Raw genomic sequence first — 21,831 nt, 5'->3', positions numbered from 1 at the left:
AGCATGATTTTTCAGGATGACATCCCCTGCACATAAGCCCTTATGCGCCTTTTGGAGCAAACCTTAATATCAGACCCTTATAAGGTCTTATTTTCAGGGAAACACGGTAGGACAAATTCAAATGCCATAATGCTCACTGTTCTTATCTGGATTCAACTGTTCTTAAATAAATATTTCTAGGGTTTTTGTAAGACTTTAGTTAATTTCCAGAGTTCTGAAAAAGTTGATCCTGACAATTTATGCTAGTGCCTTGTTGCTTTTACGGAGGAGAGGATTTTCAGACATCCTTACTCTGCCATTTTTGCTGAGGTCCTTCGTCTTGCACTTTTAATGCACTTCTTCTATGGTATCAGTGAAGGTGTGTGCATGATAATATAAAATGGACTCTCGTTTACTAAGAGCAGGGACTTTAGATCACTGTGGGACCAACAGAATGATGAAGTCAGCTTACAAAATGAAATGAGCTAGAGGTATAGGAGATGGTGGTTTGCAAATGAATTGTTTGAAAATGAGATTATGGAGTAGTTATTGCTACTCATAAAGTCTAGGGAATGAGAAGGAACAATTTGGAAATTAAAAGGCCACGGGTGGGTGAAAAATCCCCTCCGGTGAATTTTTATTTCACTAAAAAGTAATCCAGGAGAAAGGTTAAATGGAAAGTGAACCAAAATGTTTAAGACGTGTAGGGGTAGCAGCACAGAGTCATCTAACAAATGAACTAAGGAGGGGGTAAAATGTATTTGAGCAAAATAATATGTAAGATTCAGTAGGAGATCTGGAAGTCACAGTGAAGAGCGGGGATACTTTCCCAACCTCAGGCTCCTTGTATGAGAGATGTGGGGGAGAGAAAACCAGCCAATGAGAAGGCTTCGAGGGAGCAGTGTCCTCAGGGGCCATCCAGGTTTCTACTAGAGTGAGAAGGTGATGAACATTTCTTTAAAATTTGCTTTTTATTAAATTTAATTAAATTAGTTGACATCACAATATTATATTGCTTCTGGTGCACAACATAGTTATTAGATGTTTATATAACTTATGAAGTTATCACCCCATGAAGTCCCCATCTGATACTATACAGAGTTATTATAATATTATTGACTATATAACTGCCAAGTTGTACTTCTTGATCCCTTCACCTTTTCACCCATCCTCCCAACCGGCAAACATCAATGTGCCCTCTGTATCTGCATGTTTTATTTATTTTCTTTTTTAGATTCCATATACAAGTGAAATCATATGATACTTGTCTTTCTGACTTATTTCACTTAGCATAACACCCTCTAGGTCCACCCATATTGTCGCAAATGGCAAGATTTTCTTCTTTTTTTATAGCTAAATAATACTCCATTGTATATATGTACCGCTTCTCTCTTATCTACTTGTCTATTGATGGACACTTAGGATACTTAGGATGGCCCTAGCATCTTCTGAGCTGCTGCCCCTGTGCTAAAGCCCAGAGACAGTGAGTCTGTGTGCTGGACCTTTAAGAGGACATCTATCTCTCCAACAGTCCTCCGTCTCTGATGCAATCTTTGCTGGTTTTCACAGCCACCTTCTTTGAAGATGCCTCTTTCCAGCACTGGTTCCCTGAGCTGAGGAGCCCCATGTGGGGACTCTGCAGCTCAGATCTCCCTCATGATTCTTAATCTACACCATGGGTGTGGTAACTACCCGGTCTGCATCTGCCTCACCTACCAGTCGTGTCTTCTTTATATCTTTAGTTGTAGGACTTCTGTTAAGCTAGTCTTCAAGTGTTTCTCAGAGATGGTTGTTCTATAATTTAGTTGCAATTTTGATGTGGTTGTGGGAGGAGGTGAACACAGCATTTACCTATTCTACCATCTTGACCGGAAGTTAACATTTCTCGAAGACATTGAAGGTACGGTGAGCCTGTGGGAGAAGCCGAAAGGACACAGTTAGATGATGGCAGGATATGAGGAAGGGGTAGGCAGAGCTGGGATTACTAGGGTCTGGAGAGTAATGGGTTACCAAGGACTCCTGGGCCTCCCTTCTCGTATATATTTTTATTCCCTTGTCTGGGTTCAGCACAAGTCCTGATGACATCTTTAGTGACCATCACACAGCCACAAGCTCTCCTCTCTCTAAACTGTCTTTACAATCAGTACTTCTTTGTGTGTTCTCTGAATATAAGACCAGATTTCTTCAACTACATCCCAAACTCCTGAAGTGCAGAGTGCAGCCTTAACTAAGCAATTTCTTACACTTATTTACACCTCACCACCAGGTTCAGGAGATCTCAAACCCCTTCTGCTATAACGCATACAACACATGTTGTTCCAGTAAGGGACAGTTTCCCATGGGTATCTCCAGGACTTGATGAAGCCTCAAAAATTGATGTAAAGATATGATCACACCTTATAATCAGCACAGTTATTAATTACACACTGGTAATCATCCCCCATCTAAGGTGGTTGTGGCATTAAGGGTGATTCTCAACATCCTAGCTCTAACTCCATTCCTTTCTTTTCCTGTTTAGAAAGCATCACGTAGTAACAGTGGCATAATTTCTGTGATAACCTTACCTCCATGCTAATGTTTATATCATTTTGAAATTTCAGTACTTTATTATGAGGAAAAATTATTCAAGCACCCATCTCACGATTGTTTGAAAACACGAGTGTCATAACCGCACACTGAGAGCTATTGCACTCGAAAATTTTACAAGATAGACTTGCATTTGGGACATGCTCTGGTTGTTATCAGTAACCCACGTCTTTACGTAGTGAATTGAATGCATGTCTTTATACCTTAGGAGTATTCCATGAAAGATCCTTTTTTTATTATTATTTTTTGCTTCTATTACAGTAGCTATGCAAATTTGCAAATTGATCAGGTTTGTATTCTGGTTTCACCACTTAATAGCTGTATGGTACTTTTGCAAGTTAATTTCTCTGTCCTCAGTTTCCACATCTTTTACAATGAGCCTAATAACAATACATATATCCCAGATTTATTGTGAGGATTAAGTGAGTTAATCCACGTAGAGTGCTTAGAACAGTGCCTAGTCCTGTGTAAGGACTCAATAAATGTTGCTGGTATAATACACTCACAGGTCATTTTATGATATACATGTTGTCTCCAGATAATGTCAGTAAGATGTATTTCATCGACTATAGCATCCATTTTAAGTTGCTTTATTTGAAAAGGTTGTCAGGGTCTCCCCTACTATCTTGTCGACCTCTTTTCCCCCAGCATTATTGAGCTATAATTGTAAATCTTCAAGTTACACCATGTTATATGTCATGTGATGATGTGATACACATCTGTGAATGTTTACCACAAAAAAGTTACTTAACACATCCCTTACCTCTATTACCATTTTGTTGTTGTTGTGTTGAGAACATTGAAGCACTACTCTTACAGTAACTTTCCATTGTACATCAGATCCCCAGAACTCATTCATCTAATAACTGAAAACTTCTACCCTTTGACCAACATCTTTGATGTCTCTTGATGAACATAGCATGACTCTTATCTTTATCCTCTAAACCATTGCTGTTATTACTACCACACGTTCAGTGCTGATCTAAGCACTCTATGTATATTAACTTACTCAGTCACCCTCTCAGGTGCTAATATTATTAATGTCATTGTGCCGATGAGGAAAAAAAATAAGACACAAGGTAGAATCCATAACCAAGTCTTCAGGACTGCACACACAACCCCTACACTCTACTGCATCTCTCAAGTAAATAGAAACACTATAACCAATGGGGTTACAGCTATGGTTCCTAATACTGATCCAGGCAGCACACCACCAATCCCCTTAGACGATGAATCCAGAACTGCGATGTCATTTCTACCGCTCTCTGGGTAAGAACTAAGACTTGTCCATCCATTCATTCAACAAACAGTCACTTAGCAATGTTTCTAGCACGTTCTAAGCTCTGGGATGTAGCAGGAAAGGAAATAGACAAAACAGCTTTCAAGGAATTTGCATCCTATACTACATAGTTGAGGGGAACAGATACAACAGAAAATGCATGTCAATAAGGTATTAAAGGGTAATAAGTGGTATGGGGAAAATAATGCAGGGAAGGGAAATAGATAATGTGTATGTATGTAGGGGAGGTCATTTTAAAGTACTTAGTGAAGGTGCCATTTAAGCCAAGACCTGAAAGAAGAAATGGGAGCAAACCATACAGTTATCTGGAGAAAGAGCATTTTAACCAAAGGAGGCCCAGCAAGGAAGCTATTATGTCTCAATCAGAGTGATTCAGAGATAAGACCAGAGATTTGCAGGGGAAATGTTACATGATCTGACTGACAAATTTAAAGTATTTATATGGCTGATGTATTGAAACGAGGATGGAGGAAGGTAAGGGTGAAAGCAGGGAGGCATCTAGGAGGCAACCACAGTATTTCAGGTAAAATCTGATACTGATATGGCTAGCAGGTGTATCAGTGCTGGTGGTGAGTACTAATAAGAGTATGGATATATACTGAAGATGGAGCCAATAGAATTAATTGAAAGAGTATATGTGGAGTATAAGAGTAATAGAGGAGTCAAAGATGACTTCATGGTTTTGGCTTGAGCAAATGAAAGGATGGATTTGTCATGAGCTAAGATGTGGATAATGATAGATGGATCGGGTTTGGCAAAGAATTGGGAGATGTCACTAGACAAGTTTGAGATGGCTATTAGACATTCAAACAAGCCCTCTCTCTCTCTCCATATATATGGATATATATATAAAAGGCAAAACACAGCCTAACAATTTGCTAACAACAAAAGAGAAACTTTAAGCAGACTTCCCGGATTAACCGGCTACAGCATATATATATATATATATATATATATATATATATATATATATATATATATATATATATATATATATATATATATGGAGAGAGAGAGAGAGGGCTTCATGCTGTAGGTACAAATTCTAGAGTCATCTGCAGACGGGAGTGAGTATAGACAGAAAAGAGAAGTTATCCGAGGAATAGTTCTGTGTATCACTTCATAAAAATTTCAGGGAGATAAAAGAGAAACCAGCACAGCAAAGGATAATGTGAAGAAATGGACAGTGAATAAGAAAGAAAACCAGGAGAGTATGTTTGGCAGCCCAATGTAGAAAATGTTGCAAAAGGGAGTACTCAGTGTTATATGCTACAAGCTACAAGGTACAGGTGCCCATTAGAGGAACGGTGTCCAGAGTGATGGGACAAAAGCCTAAGGAAAAGGGGTTGAGGAGAGCATTAGAAACAATAAGTATAAACAAGTCTCTTAAGTAGTTTTGTCATAAAGGAGAGCAGAGAAATGATGGGATAACTGGAAGGGAAAATTAAGTCAACAGGTTCTTTAAAATGGGAGAAACTTCTACATTATCCATGCTGATGGGAAAGATCCAATAGAGAAAGGGAGACCAGTGATTCAGGAGAGGGTGGGGAAGAATTGCTGGAGCTTTGTCTTCAGGCAAGAGGGGAAGGGATCTGGTGTGCTGGTGAAGGGGTTGGCTTTCGGTGGCAGTACAGATGGCTCATTTCAGGGCAGGAGATCCGGCTATGAGACGACCTTCCGGTGTCAACTCTCAGCCCAGATATGCACTCACTGGATATCTTTGAGTAAGTTATTTAACCCCCCAAAACTCTGTGGTGCTTGAAAACTACTCAGCACAGGGCTCCATTAGCTGTTGTTGATATAAGGCAAAACACAGCCTAACAATTTGCTAACAGCAAAAGAGAAACTTTAAGCAGACTTCCCGGATTAACCGGCTACAGCATGCTTTTCTAAAATTTGAAATACCAGGCCTCCCTCTGCCATAGTTTCCAGTGGCACACTAGATTTGTGTATTTTGCACACGCTTTGCCTCAGACATGACATGGACTGCTCAGAAAGGTAATTATCCCAGGAAACTAAGCTACGTGAAAAGATAAACTGCTTAGGGGATTAAAATTGCATATTTTGCATAACCCGGTGGCACAAACGTCCTCGTTCTGCTTGATGCGCGTCTCATAAATCTCTCCAGGACATCGACTGCCCCCGCTTTTGAGCTCTTCCATCATCTTCTTTACTCTGGTGGTGGTGAAACAGACTCAAAAGCATCTCCTCTGGCACCACTGTTCCCTGTCTCATGGCACCGGCCTCTCACAAAGACACAGGGGTTGTGACAATTTAATAGAGTGGAAAAATAATTGAGAGAGAAAACCAACAATTCTCCCCTCCCTCTGGGGAAAAAGATGGGGGTTTCAGTAAGGGCTCTGATGCTTAGGAGCAATTGGCGATTTTATTACAGGGCTTTCTTTCTGGCAACGTTTTTGTACCAATAGTAACAAAAGAGGCAAGTAGCTTCCTGAGCTAAGCCAGAGCCATTTGCCAGTGGAGCAGCCTTTCAAGTTTGGCCGAAAATGTAATGTTGCTGCCTCTACACTGGCCCTGGCAGTTGTGCAGTAGAAATGGGAGAATCATTTGGGGAGCAGTGTGTTGATTAGATTGTCTATATGGTTGTCAGACAAAATAGGAAGAAATGGGATTAAGTAGGGCAAGAAAGAGTGAAATTAGAAAGGAAGAAGAATGGATGTAACTGAATCAGCCACAGAAAGTCTAAAGTCTGTCCCCAGAGAACCTTACTAAGAAACTATGCACTCCCCGGTTCCAGAATGAGCATATTAAGACATAGCTCTCCTCCTGAAGGCTGGAAATGGACAGGCACTTGGGCAAATGCCCCTATCAGTTCTGGGATTCTCTAGTCTACCGTTCTGATGGTGAAGGCGTTTCTCTTCCACCAAACCCATGGGCCAACCCTCACTGTAGAACAAGCATTAGCAACATCTAAAGAATAGTCCTCAAGATTTCACATTTTTACCTTTTGCTTCACTCTATCAACTTGAGATTGTTCTATTTCCTTGCCTTTGTGTTTCTTATTTCTTTTCAGCACCTACAATGACTGGCATATAGTAGCTATTTGATAAAGACTGGCTGAGTGCTAAAGTCTTGACACAAACTCAGTAATTTTGTGTAAAAAGCCCAAAAGTCCATTATGAGTTCACATGTCAGTTTCCTACTATGTAGACTGGAAATTTCCACGATTCTAGTGTCCAGGGGTACAGAGTGCCTATTCCCCCTATATTTAGAAGAGAGCCTTGCACATCACAGGCACTGAGTACTGATTGACCAGCTCTATTCTATAAATGTCCTGGAGAGACGAGAGGGTACACAGGAGGAGGAATCCAGAAAAGAAGTCTCGTTAGATGAGAGCATGTCTTCTGGTCAATGTGCTTGCCTTGCAAGCATGTACCCAGCCTTGACTGTAAGACCCAACCCTGCATGTTTGCAGAGCACTTCCTCAGCCTCTCACTTACATTAGCTCTGACTCATACCTTCAACACTACCATATGTTCATCACTGAGCTCCAGAAAACAAACTGACAGACTCACGTGGCATGGAGAAGGGGGCATCCAAGATCACTGCAGGTGTGAAAGCTGACTGGAGAGGGATGACATAGGGACCTGGGATACAGGTACTAGAAATGGCATTCTTTGCACTGCCAGGTAAGCTGCAGTTGTCATTTGGGAAAGGCAATTGTGTTGTTCTGCTCTAGAAGCAAGAGTTAAGGGGTGAAATTTATAAGAACATAAATCTACAGAAACTGATGATTTCTTTGTAATGTAGTGAACTCTTCCAAGGAATTGTTCAACCAAGGTCTAGGTGACAGTCATGAATGTTAAAGAAAGGAGTTCCGAATTGGGGGAGTAATAAGCTAAGATCTTTATGATTCCTTTCGACTGGAAAAGGCAAGTGTTCAAGATATATATATATAGAGAGAGAAATCTATGATAAATTATTAGAAATATAATAGTTAAGTTCTTAGTATGTGCCACGCATTATGCTCGCCCTTTATGTTAATTATCATCATCATTTTAACAGCCTTATGAGGTAGGCACAATTATTATACCCATTTTAAACATGAGAAAACAAAGTGTAGGTAACTTTTGCAAGGTCATCTAGTAGGGAAGTATCAGAGCGGAGATGCAAATCTGCATTGTTAACCATAATACTTACTGCTGCTTGCTATGAAAGAAAACTAGCTCCTGTGAGCAGTGAAGATCTTTTAAACTGGAAGACTCAAAAGGATTGTCTGAGAGTGGATGTTTTAGCTGGGGCCTGGAGAGTAGAAGCTAGTTAGCTGTGAAGTGCGGTGGGCGTGGGAGTAAGGGGGTAAAAGCCTTCTAGAAACACAGAACATCACATGACCCTGGAAGAGTAGGTGCCTCCAAAGAGCCAGAAGGAGACAACTGTCTGGGAGCAAACTGAAGAATAGAGAAAGGACTTCACAGTAAGGCCTGAGCTCCGGGCTGAGGTCGCATCATACAGGCGGTGCTTAAGGGCTTTGGATTATCATCTAGCACAGTGGGCCTATCTGGGGTGGGAAGGAGGGGTGCCATTAGCCCGTTTTATAGATGAGGGAGAAAGCCCAGGGTAGGCCGTACATTTCCCACCATCCTTAGAAGGCTGTTACGCGAGTCAAAGCAAGATTGAGAAACTCACCATTATTACTGCATGCTGTTGTGATCTGGGGGTTGTTTGTAACTGTGGCATAACCAAGCAAAAACCAAGCGGTACTACAAGTAAGAGTTGGAAAAGAGTGATGCAGATTTAAAAGGAACGTGATTTGCCAAGACCCTGCGGCGGTAGATAACATGATATGTTGCTGAGGTTTCCTAATCGAAGGGAGAGGGTGGCCCAAGAGAAAATTGAAGTATGGAACAGATCTTGTAGGACCTTAGAAGTTCAGATGTAATCCTAAGAACATTAGAAAGCCAAGGGTCAAGAGATAATGGATGTGAAAGTGTTTTACTTTGCAAGCTGTAAAGTATTAACAGAGATGGTATGTATATACCTTACGTTATATTTTACATTAACAATGAAAGAAACCTTTTAACCTGGAACACTGAAAGTTGCTGGTCATCCTAACTCTTCACTCCTACAGTAAGTTGCCTAACATAAGTAAAAAGATATTCTCCTAAGCAAGCACAACGCTGTTACCTCATTAAACAAAGCTAACAATACTTACATCATGTTTGAAATTTTTATAATAATGTTTTGTGGGGACAAATGAAAGACTGAGACTTACAGAAAAGAAAGTCCCAAATATAACCAAAAGCCCTACTCATTTGATTAAAAAACCCACTTTCATTTGACCCAAGCATATCAGAGTTACAAGGGCCCACAGAAATCATGTAATTTTACCACCCCCATTCTCGGTGAGAAGACATAAGTCACAAGCTATTGACTTTATAGATGAAGGCCGAGAGCTGGTGTTTCTGACCTGTCGCTCAGCCCCTTACCATCGTCTCTATGCACTGCAGAGAAGGCTTGAGGACTCTGCCTTGTTTTCAGAGGCACCAAGGGCATCAACACAGGCCAAGCTTCACCAGGATTCTGCCTCTGCAGCGAATCCATTTTTTTCATACAGCTCTCTGTCAATGTTCTAGAGGGCTTCAGCTGGCCTGGGTAAGGCCCAGGCGTCTGTCTTGGCTCTGTACCAAGTGGCTCAACCCAGACGTAATTTAAAATCCTGCACTTATTCATGAGGCACTGTTTAAAGCCCGTATTTTATCCATGGGCCTGATGGGAATACTGCTTATGACAGTTTAATACAGCTGCAGTATTATAACAATTTATTTTCGGGCACCTGCACCACTACCGTCTTTTTCCACTTCTCTAAATGCCACAGTGAGATACGTTTGTATGAGCCCTGAGAAAGGCCTGTGGTACAGGAGAAAGAAGAAAAATCAACCGTTGCTATATTACCTACAAATTTCAGTAGATGTCAGTTTAACATAATAATAAATCAACAAACATATATATGTTGGCTTAGAGCTTCCCTGTCTCCTAATAGCTCAGAGATTATATTCAAAGCAACTTAACTGGAAATGCTGGATCCTCCATCATCTCTCCTCATGGGCCAACTCCTGACCCTTGTGTTGGAAGGTTGTTATTCAAACATCTCCTCTGTGTGAATGTCCTATGATGGCATCACATTCAGGAGGCCATTATTTGGTTTTGAGTGTGATAACTGATTCCACCCTGGCTCCCCTTTGAGTTCAGAACCAGTGGAGGAAAAAAACACAGGAGGATGAGGAGGCCAAAACATTTAGCGTATTCCTGGTAAAGTTGGATAGGACAAGAGGCCCTGGGCTGATTCCAGAATGGGATCTGTAACCCCCTCATACATCCCAGATTATATTTAACCACCCAGTCTCATGCCAAGTGGCATAAACGTTGCAGGCTGCTTCACCAGCTCTCGTGTTCTGAGGCGGCCACAGAAGTATCCCATTAAGAACCAGGTGGCCGGTTAGCTCGGTTGGTTAGAGCGAGGTGCTCTTAACAACAAGGTTGCTGGTTCAGTCCCCATATGGGCCGCTGTGAGCTCCATCCTCCACAACTAGACTGAGACAACTACTTGCCTTGGAGCTGATGGGTCCTGGAAAAACACACCTAAATTAATTTTTTTTTAAAGTTAAAGAGAAAAATTCACAAAATTAAGTGTGTGTGTGTGTCCATGTGTGCACACTTTTAACACAACAAATCAGAAGGGAAGTGAGCTAAGCATTTTCCAAGTTTCTTTCTCCTATCTCAACAAGAGATGAGATGATTTTCTTTTTGAAGGGAGAAAACACTAAGGGAAACAAGGATAGGAACTTTCTCCCTAACACACACATCCTTAAGTTCCTATTTTAAAAGCCAGCAGGAATGCAAGGAAATGGAGACAATGGTCCTTTCTTACAGCTCCAAATAAAACTCCCAAACACGCCCCTCAAACTGATCCCAATTCACGTACTTGCATTTCGTCTCTTGGTTATTAGCATCACCCCTTTGCCCAGACTTTCAGGCTAGAAATCTGAAAGTTCAACTTCAACCTTCTCCTTCAGCCCAATATGTCCAATGAATTACTGGGCCTTAGAGATTTTTACCTTTCAACTTTTCTCGATGTCTTTCTTCTCTTATAACTCCATCTTACAAAATCCCATCTGGCCAACTGAATCACTTCCCCTGGCATAGCAGTTCAGAGCATGGGCCGTGAATCAAAAGTGCACAGGTTTGGAGCCAGGTTCCCTCATTTACCAGCTGGGTGACCTGACCTTAGGAAAGTTATTTAACCTCTCTGAGTCTGTTTCCTTATCTTTAAGTGGAGAAAGTAATAGTGCTTGCCACGTGATTGCAGTGAGGACTAAATGAGATGATGCAAATAAAATCCTTAGAATAGCGCCAGGTACTGTTATCAGTATTTATAATTACTGTTTTTAAGTTTAAAAAGGAGATGATGCAAATAAAATCCTTAGAATAGCGCCAGGTACTGTTATCAGTATTTATAATTACTGTTTTTTAAGTTTAAAAAGGAAGTTTTGGGGCAGGGTGTACAATCCAATTTTGAGAAGACAAACCATATGTGCATGCATATTTTGATTATAGATAAAAAGTATACAACGATAAATACCTGTTAACATTGGTTATCTAAGAGGTACAGCTGTGGGGGGAGGTGGGTGTCATTCACTTTTCTTAACACATCAATGTTCTGTTTGATTTTTTACAATGATCATGCATGTTTTGCCAATTAAAGAAAATCTCCAAAACAATCTTCTAGCACCCATTTACTGTATTTTTGTGTTTTCAGAGTTATCAGATTCTGAGATTTAGAAGTATTAACCCCCTACTCAAAATCTTTGCCTACAGAATGAAATCCAGATGAATTAGTAGTTTTATACAAAACCCTTCCTAATCCAGCATCTCAATTTACTCTTTTAATGTCTCCTACTACCACTTACACTATTCTTTCCTCTCACAATGCAGGACATCTCTCTGAGCATTTCCTCATTCTTTATGCCACAACGAAGTGCCGTTTTCTCTGCCATAACTGCCTTTCTCTAATTCTAGGCTGTTTGGTGCTCTTTTTCTTCTATTCTGAGAAAAAGTGACGCTTTGCAAGTCGTTTAAGGCCTCCAGCTGCCTCTTCTCTCACGTTACTGTACCTATTCCAATTTATGGCTGTGAATGGCACTCTGTGGTTGGGGTGCTACTCTGAATTAGATCCCAGGCCAGTATCGAGTCCAGTGCTATGCACGTTGCTGCTCACAAGACCTTTCCCACTTAGCCGTGTTCCTGTTTGGAGTCCTGCAGATGAAGTCTGTTATGACTCTTATTGCTGGTCATAGCAAACTATCACCTGAAGAAATCTGACATATGCGTAGTCCATGACTTCAAGGAAATTGTAATCCAATGCTTTTTCTAAATTTGAATATGACTTTGCTCATAAAATATCACCAAACTACATATAGTCAACGACCAGTATGGTGGTTGTAGAAAATGGTGTGTGTTTTTTTTTCTGGGCAGTTGTGAAGGAGAAAAGGAGAGAGAGGAGTATGCGTATGTGTTGTGATGGAAAAGACACTATTGCCTCCTTATTTCTCATCTGTTTTCAAATTTCAATTTTCTTCTTCTACAAATGGAAAAGACACTATTGCCTCCTTATTTCTCATCTGTTTTCAAATTTCAATTTTCTTCTTCTACAAATAGAAAGATAACTTTTAAAAATCTATAACTAAATATTAAATCCAATTTACCATTCTTTTCTCTTATTAGCCCTGTTTAAGAATTCTTTGCTACCTACCTACCTCAAGGTCACGAAGCTATTCTCCTATCTATTATTTTCTAGAAACTTGGTTGGTTTATTTATTTATTTTTTATATAGTTAGGTCTGTGGACAATCAAAAATTGATTTTTGTTTATGATTTAAGTTAGGGGATGACCTTTTATTTTTTTAAGGCAAGTGCACTGGCACCATTTATTGACAAGACTGTCTTTTCTCCACTATGTATCAGTGGCGCCTGTTTTAGAAATCAGGTGACTATTTACGTCTCCATTTGTTTCAGGATGCTATAGGCTATTCCATTGGTCCGTTCGCCTATCCAACAGACTACCATTCTTTTAAATTTCTGTTGCCAGATGTTCAGTCTTCATATCTGGCAGTAAAACCTCTTTGACTTGGTCGTTCTCGAAACCAGATTGTCAATTTCCACCAAAAATGTTCCTGTTGTAATATTTATTGGGAGTAAACTTACAAAGAAATGATATCTGTAAAATATCAGTCATTTAATTCATGAGGGTTTATTACCTTTCCTCATTTAAGCGTCCTTTAGTTTCTATCAGTAATGTTTTGTCGCTTTCTGAGCAGGGGTTTTGTGCATCTTTCATTAGATTTATTCCTAAACAGCTAATATTTTTAGGATTCTAAATTAAATGGTTTCAAAACCTTATATTCTAATTGTTGCTTATATATAAAAATGCAATTGATTTTATATCATCTACTTTGTTAGATTCACTTCATTCTAATGCATTATCTGAATATTATTTTTAATACTTTTCAATTTATATACATGAAGTTTATTATACATGAAGTTTATTATAATCTACATACAAAAGCATGTTATCTAAAAGTAGTTTTACTTCTTCTTTTCCAATCCTTATACTTGTTATTTCTTTTTCCTGCCTAACTGTACTGGCTAGAAATTTCAGCACATGCTGCAAAGAACTCATAATATCAGATAATTTCAGGTGGTTTCCAAACATAGAAAACTTGTTGCCAACAAAGCTAAAGAAATCTAAGTAAATGAAGAAACATACCATATTTATGGGTTGGAAGACTGAATATTGTTAAGATGGCAATTCTACCCAAATTGATCTATACGTTTTATACAGTTCCTATCAAAATCCCAGGAGGCTTTTGTTTTATTTTTAGTGGAAATTGACAAGTTGACCCTAATACGTACATGGAAAGACAAAGGACCTAGAATAAGCAAAACAAGTGTGAAAACAAACAACAAATTGAAGGGCTAAGATTACTTGATTTCTAAACTTACTATAAAGGTACAGTAATCAAGACAGTGTACTAGTGACATGAGGATAAACATAGATTAAAAGAACAGAAAAAAGTCAAGAAATAAACCCTATATTATGCTCGTGTCAAGACAATTCAAAGTGAACAAGATAGTTTTTAAACAAATGATGCCGGGACAGTTGGATGTGCATACAAACACAGATCCTTAATTTACACAAAACTTACGATGCATCACATGACTAAATGTGAGAGCTACAAATATAAAACTTCTAAAAGAAAGCGTAAGGTCTTTGGGACCTTGTTCCGGGCAAAGATCTCTTAGATATGACACCAAAGCATAGCCATAAAGAAAAAAAAAAGGTAAATTCGATTTTTTTCAAAATTAAAACCTTTGCTTTTCAAAATATACCATTAAGTAAATAAAAAGAAAAGCCACAGAGTCGGAAAACAGACACACACTATTTTCAAATTATATATCTAATAAATGACTTCTTTCCGGAATATATAAACAATTCTTATAACTCAATAATAATATGATTAGATCTTTAAGTAGGAAAAGTTTAGCGTAGAAATTTCATTAATTATACAAATGGTTAATAAGCACCAGAAAAGATATTCAATATTATTAATCATTCGGGAAATGCAAATTGAAGCACAATGAGATACTACGACCTTGCTGGTAGGGCTATAATCATAGAATTTGACAATACCAAATGTTGGCAAGGATGTGGAAAAGCTAAAACCATCTTACATAGCTGGTGGGTATGTAAAATGGTATAGGCACTGTTGTAAACAGATGGGAAGTTTCTTAAAACGTTAACGATATACAAATACTTGACATATGACCTAGCAATTCCACTTCTAGATATCTTTTCCAAATAAATGAAGACATATGTTTCACACAAAGACTTGTACAGAAGTATTCTTGTAGCAGTATTCATAGTAGCCAAAACGTGAAACAACCCAAATGTGCATCAACTGATGAATGGATAAACAAAAAACACACAATGGCATATTATTCATCCACAAAAAGAAACAAAATACTGATTCATGCTAAATATGGATGAACCTCAAAACCATTATGCTAATTGAGAGAAGCCAGACACAAGACAGCATATATTGTATAATTGCATTTTCTAAAATTCCCACAGAAAGCCAAGCCATAGAGACAAAACACAGATTAGTGGTTGTCTGGGAGTGGGAATGGAAATAGGAGTAGGGATTAAGCAAGCAGAGGACCTTTTTTAGGATAATAGATATGCTCTGAAACTAGATATGGTAATGGTTACACAACTCTGTAATGTTACTATAAACCATTAAGTGTATATTTGTAATGGTTAGATTTTATGTTATATAAATTGTACCTCAAGGTAGTTTGGAAAAATAAAGCCCCACCAAATGTGATACCAAATCATACCCACCATTTCCAAATAGGCAAAATGAATTTAAAGTACAAGAGTCAGAATAGTTTCCTGGAGAAGGTGGAGATGACTGGGTGAGACAGAGGAAAGTTTGCGGGGTATCCTTAATGTCCCATTCCTTGATCTGGGTGGTAATTACGTGGGCATATTCACTTCGTAAAAATGATTCAAATGGTTGACTTAGAATGTGCGGCCTGACTCTAAATATCATTTAATAAATGCTTCACAAAATAAAACAAACAGAAACAAACAAATAGGAAACTGTGACCCATTTTAGAAGCGGGAGTCTTGGTGTGGTCTATTTCTGGAATTTCCTCAATCTATCAGTTCTTTTATTTGGGGATCTTTATTAAAAAGATTGGTGAACATCATAGGTTAAAAACAAACAAAATAAATCTGGCCAGCTCATTCTCCAAAACCTTAGTGGGTTTTTGCATGTGCCAGAGAGAGATAATCAATTCCAAACAAATTTGGCTTCTAAGTAAAACCTAGGCTTCCCCTACATTACAAAGACTTATATTTTGTATCAGTTAGGACACATTTTTGTGTCTGTCTGTTGAGAACACAAATTCAGCATTTTCCCCCTCTTGGAATACTATTAAATTAATACTGGCATGCTTCCCAGAACGGCATTTTAGAAATCCCAATTCTATACAGTACTTTAAAATGCTATTGCCCTCCAGGATACCATGTAGTGAACACAGGGCAAGTGATGGCAGCAGCCGTTGGGGAAAATGAAAACAGCAGACTGTGTTTCACAAAGATGGATCCCAGTTCGGAGCCGGCTGTGGGCCTGGGCGTGTCACACAAGCCTCACCGTGCTGCATTTCCCCCACACACCGGAAGTCATCAATCTCACTTCACCTAAGTCAGCCGATGTGAATGTCATGTTGTGAAGGTCAAAGGAGCAACATTTTCAAGCTGCTTTCCCACGCATTCCGTGCCATCCAAGGCCACTTCTTGGTATTATTAACAGTGGTAAATAAGCAAGTTAGAAAATGTAACTTGCTTTCAGTTGTGCAGCTTTTAAAATTGAGGTTATAATGAGTTCCTTGAAAAGTGCCTTATCTGCAAATATTATGTTTCTCCATTTGGTACAGAAATGGGTTCTCTAATGATGTGCATACCAAACTTGAATGTGATATGATCCCAGTGGCAGTATAATTCTGGTGGAGGATTTGATTAGATATAAATGTGAAAGTCCTCACCATTATTTCCACCCAGACACACGTAAGATGGACAACACACATCACGGCCATTGATTATACTCGACAGGCTGAGGGGGTGGCAAAAGCCTATCTTCCTACAGAACTTGACTAGATGCTTTGGGCGCGGGAGGGGGCGGGGTGGTCAAGGAATTAGTGGTTTGAGGCCCAGCCCCCTCCCCATGGAATATTCTGACATCTCCTCCTAGGAAATATGGTCCTCACTAAGAACAACAGTAATGATAATGATGTTAACAGCTAACATTTCTCCAATAGGACAAGCCAGACATTCTGCTAAGCACTCTACCTGCATTTACTCCTAATGAATCTTCTACACAGAAACGCAAACAATCGTTTTGTAAGGTAAATTAGATCATGTCACTCCCGTGGTATACAGAATAAAATCCTCCTGCACCTCACCCTGTCCCCAAGGCGCTGTTAGTCTGTCCCTGCCCATCCCTGACCTAGCACGTGCCACTCTTCTTGTGGCTCATTCGTTCAGCCACACTGGCTCGACGCTGTTTCCTTTGCTGTGTCTTTTTCTAGGAATGTTCTCATTCCTGATTATGGTGAAATGGGATCCTTTCGCTTTTACCTCAGTGACATTTCCACAGGAGGGACTTTCCTGACCATCCCCTCTGAAATATGGATTAATATTGGATTAAATCACCTGCCCACGGATACAAAGGGGCAAAGCAACAATTTGAATCTCAACCTTCCAAAACGAGGGTCAAAAGAAGATATTGATAGATTCAGAGTAGAGGTTTGTCTTTATTCTGAGAAAACAATTTAAGTTGAAAACTATCTGATTCGAGTTGAAACAAAAATTCTTCTTCACTCTGGGTTGGGTTTCTTTTTATATTTAGTCCAGAAAGAACTAAAATTAATACATAAGGCCACATTTCAGAGTGATGGAAAGGGAGAAAGTTATGAAGGAGATGAAAGTGAAGGAAATTTTAGATCTTGTACCTGCTTTAGGAAAGCTTCGTTATTTTTTCTCATTAAAGTAATTGTTGCTCGAATGCCAGATCTTTCCATCAAACAGGCCCAATGAGACATTGAAAACTGAATAAACATCCTGCCTAATAACAAGTGATGGAGGAAAAAGGTGAAATTTCCACTTAGAAATAGTTGAAATTCCTTGTTGAAATTTCCTAGGGGCAAAGGGTTACCCAGCTGAGATAACTGCTAATTAAGGTTGGACAGTCCAGGCAAGAAACCAGGCCTGTACCCCAATATTACAATGGGTCAGCCATTGGTTAGATTCCTGGCTGTTGATTAAATGTCACCAAGTGATTGACTCATTACTCCTCAGGCCTTTCTGGAAGAGACCCTAGTTCGGCATACTAAATTATAGCCCAGTAATTCTTCTACAATTCTTCTCTGTGATACAGAATCCTTTAGGGGGAAGTTTCATGACTCACTCTATTTTACTTTCTTCCTAGCAGCCTTGTTCACCTTCTGTTTCACTTGATAATGACTACAGAGTGTGCCCCCTTCTTTGTTAAAGGCATAGCTTGGTTAATTTAATATTTTCCTCTGTATCCTTACCTATGTATAGGAACATTCTGGTAAGAATGTCTTGCACCAAGAAAGCATAATGCAAATTGTAAGTACTTCCTTACAGAGTAATTTGAGAGGCAGTCAAGTCCAACTTGACTCAGCTGGGCTCACCACCCAGCTGCACTATTTACCACCTATGTCACACCTTGGTGAAGGTACCTAATCTCTATGACTTCCAGATCCCTTATCTATAAAAGAAGGAAAATATTGTTTATCTCAACAGGGTTGTTGAAAACTAAATAACATATATAAAAATAAATGAAACATCCACTGAATCTTCAACACATGTTTCTAGAGCCTAATAAAGAACTAGTAGGAATATTAGACTCCACACATCGGCCTCTTGCCACATCTGGCTTCTCCCATTGACTGAGATTATCTTTATTCTCCTCCTAGAGCTCAGAAGAAGCAGAGGCAGATCCCGCCAGCCTGGAAAAGACTACATCTGATAATAAATCCCGCTATGATCTTGGAAAATGTGACCTTTTAGCAAATGGTGGAAGAATAATAGCAACTACTAATTTTTGAGCTTTTTATATGCGCGGGGCACTGTTCTGTGTACTTTATATATATGCAGTCATTCAACCTTCCTAAAACCCAATGGAGACATACTCACTGAGTGGCAGAGACAGCAGGCAAACTCAGGCCACTGCCATGTGACTCCGAAGTGAGGCAACGTAAGCCTTCCCTTGCACACTCACTTCTCGTGTAGTCAGTCCCTATGTGGTGCACTCAGTGCCCTTTCCTCTCAGCATTTCAAGGACACGACTCCTGCAATTTGATGCATTCTCAAATACATCATCCAGTTTTATTTTTCTCTCTCTCTCTACTGGATCTTTCCCATCAGATCATAGATATGACTTCTTTCCATCTTAACAAGCAAAATAACAACAAAAACAACTCATTTATCCTATCTTCCTCTCCAGCTGTCTGCAACAGAACAATATTTGTAGAATTTTGATAAGTAGGCTTTCTAATTTCATAACAAAGCTAAAACACAGGCTCTTAACTCTCAGTTTATATCGAGTATTCACTTCCAGAACTCTTTACTTAACAGTGTGCATGCAGATAAACTAGAAGCTTCTATAGTTCAAGAGATGGTTCTGTTGCCTTCTGACAATTTGTAGAAATCTTCCCATTAAAGTTTTAAGAAATGGGGGGAAAAATTGTGTTACCTAGAAAGGCTGAAGATAAAATTCCCATGGCTCCTTACATGATCCCTTTCTCCTGGGAGTTCAGGTGCCTTGAAAATTGAGGTCTAAGAATGAGTATCAAGGCAACTGCTATAGTTATTTTAACCTCTGCAGGATGATAAAGTCTTGAAGTATTAAACTAAGGTTATTTCTTGGAGTTTGGTAACCAATTTTCTTTTAGGAATTAAACCAGAAGACATAAAACCAATGGCTAGACACAAATAACTTCAGGGACATATAAATTATGGAAAAATATAAATGATTTACTTGAGGGATTATGGGTTCGACTTCTCTGGAAGTCACCATCTATCATTATTAATATATAATTTGGACCATTTTTTGAGGACTTACTTATGGGCATTGCACTAGAACTTATACAACTCTTGAAAAGTTCTTAACAGTCATTTCTGGGCAGAAAGCTAAGACCTACCATACTACCATTTCATAGAATGGTAAGGGGGTTTAAGGACCTTGCCCAATATAACAAAATCCAAACTCTTTTCATTGTACAAAAAATTCTTTACTAAGATGAGCAAGCATTTTTCTGGCTAGAGGGAAAAAAAATAGAGGAAAATTCTCTCCAGACAAGCTAACAGAAAGAACTGTATATCTTAAATATATAATTTATACAAGTGTACACTTGGGAAACAGGAAGACACGACCTGGCAGGAGCTTATGTGGAATGAAGGTGGAAACTATTTGATGTGCAATTGAGATTATGAAAACTATGACATATTGAATTCAGATTAGAAGAGTGTGCATTTTTTTTTCTGGGTGCCACCCTGTAAGGAGGACACTCTACTGCCACGTCAGTGTTTTAAGAGGAAAATTACCAAACGGAAAAAAGGATCTTAAAACTATATCCCACGTAGAATAGCTGAACAATCTCAGGTTGTTTGGGGAGAAAAGGTTCTAAAGTCTATGACACCCTCTTTGAATCAAATGAAGGGACTGCCTTGTTAAGGAAAGACTCATCATGTACCTTGTGACAGCAGGAATTGAATTCCTGGAAGTTTCAAGGAGCCAGAAGTGTCTTTCTTATATCGAATTTAAATAGAACAGTTCAAGCTGTCCAAGGCCAGATGAGGATAAACAGCCTTACAAGGCAACAAGCACCCTGCTATCTGAGGTGCGTAAGCAGAAAGAGGGTCAGTGTAGGGAAAAATGTAAGCATTGGGGTTACGTTTGACTAGGTTACTCTTCAGACTCTCCAACCTGAGGATATGTAGGCTCTTTAATGCAGTTTCTTCTGATTCTGGGATTCTGAGAAAAAAGTTGTGATGGCACAGCCTTTAAAAATTATCTAGCTTTCTAGTATTATAATTGCAAAGGTAAAAAATTAGTCATTACTTAAATAGCCCATGGGTGTATATGTTGGCCTCCTTTTAAGGGGAACAACCTCAGTGCTTTTCTTGTTCACTGTCCTTCTCAGTATGCCAAGGAATAGCATCCGATTCTAAGCTATTTCTCAAAATAAATTCAATAAGCTTTTCCTTTATAAAATAATATTAAACGCACAACACACACACACGGTGCCAAAAAAAAAAGGGTATACACAATTTAAGAAAGGAAAACTGTATTAAAATTGTAATACTCAATATATTCTAATAACAAAAGATGAATACAAGTCACGTTTGACTTCTGCAATGACAAGTGGTGCTCAAAGTAGTTAGGTTACCATCAGGGTTCAGACACTTGTGATTATGGCGAACTACTGGTTGGTTCAAAAGTAATTGTGGTTTAAAAGGTTAAAAATTGCAAAAGTTGCAATAATATTTGCATCATCCTAATATTTGAGCAACGTTGACCAAAAGGTCCACTTGTATACATTTTTTGGCACCCCCAGTATGTATGTATGTATGTGTATATACATACATACATACATATCATGCATATATCACACACACACACACACACACACACATATATATATATATATATATATCTCACAACCACTGTCTACAAGGTTTTCCGTGACTAAGATTGAAGGACGTTAACTAGCCTTAGCATTCAGGGTGTGCCAATCAATGCTAAGTCTTTCACAAATGATAACCTTAGAGACTTCCACAGTTGTGTTCCCCATTATACAGATCATGAAACTGAGGCTTAGAGAAGTTATCATAAATATCTTGCCTAATGTCTCACATCCAGTAAAGCGATGCAGTTATGTGCCCATCTCAGATCTGTGTGACGTGGACTTCCTAACTATGGGTAGGAAGAAGGGATCAACCAAATTGGGAATTCACCTGGCTTGCCAGGTGACAACTACTATTCCACAGCGGGAAGCATGTAACTGGATTTGAGTTAAGTTGGCAAAAACTCAGGAACCAAAAAAAGTAAATAAAAGGCAACAGAGAACCTGCCTGATGCCTTGAAAAATAACCCTCTCAGAAGAAATGGCCAGATGGCCCCATTGCCTTAGAGTTTGGCTTGAATAAAAGCAATCGCATCATGGGAATTCCCTTTGGGGAGGATTTTGAAGCACACCTATGTCTAACCCCCAAGAGAGTTTTTCAGGATGGAAGCGGAGGGTCAAAAGGAGGTGCTTTAAAGAAGCAGCATACTGTACGAGCTTCCTGCAGTCCAG

General features: G+C 39.1%; 1 long non-coding RNA gene across 1 annotated transcript in view; it reads right to left on the bottom strand.

Annotated features, from left to right (window-relative positions):
- Window positions 1-938: 938 nt before the first annotated feature.
- LOC308491565 overlaps window positions 939-21,831 on the bottom strand; it is a 38,313-nt gene continuing 17,420 nt past the window's right edge. Inside the window, exon 3 of the long non-coding RNA XR_013992378.1 lies at window positions 939-1,890. This is a non-coding gene — a long non-coding RNA (uncharacterized lncRNA). The remainder of the gene's footprint in view (window positions 1,891-21,831) is intronic.

Source organism: Rhinolophus hipposideros (genome assembly GCF_964194185.1).
Source record: "Rhinolophus hipposideros genome assembly, chromosome: 23".
Taxonomy (NCBI): domain Eukaryota; kingdom Metazoa; phylum Chordata; class Mammalia; order Chiroptera; family Rhinolophidae; genus Rhinolophus; species Rhinolophus hipposideros.
The sequence above is the reverse complement of the archived record's forward strand: the minus strand, read 5'-3'. Positions and strand labels throughout refer to the sequence as shown.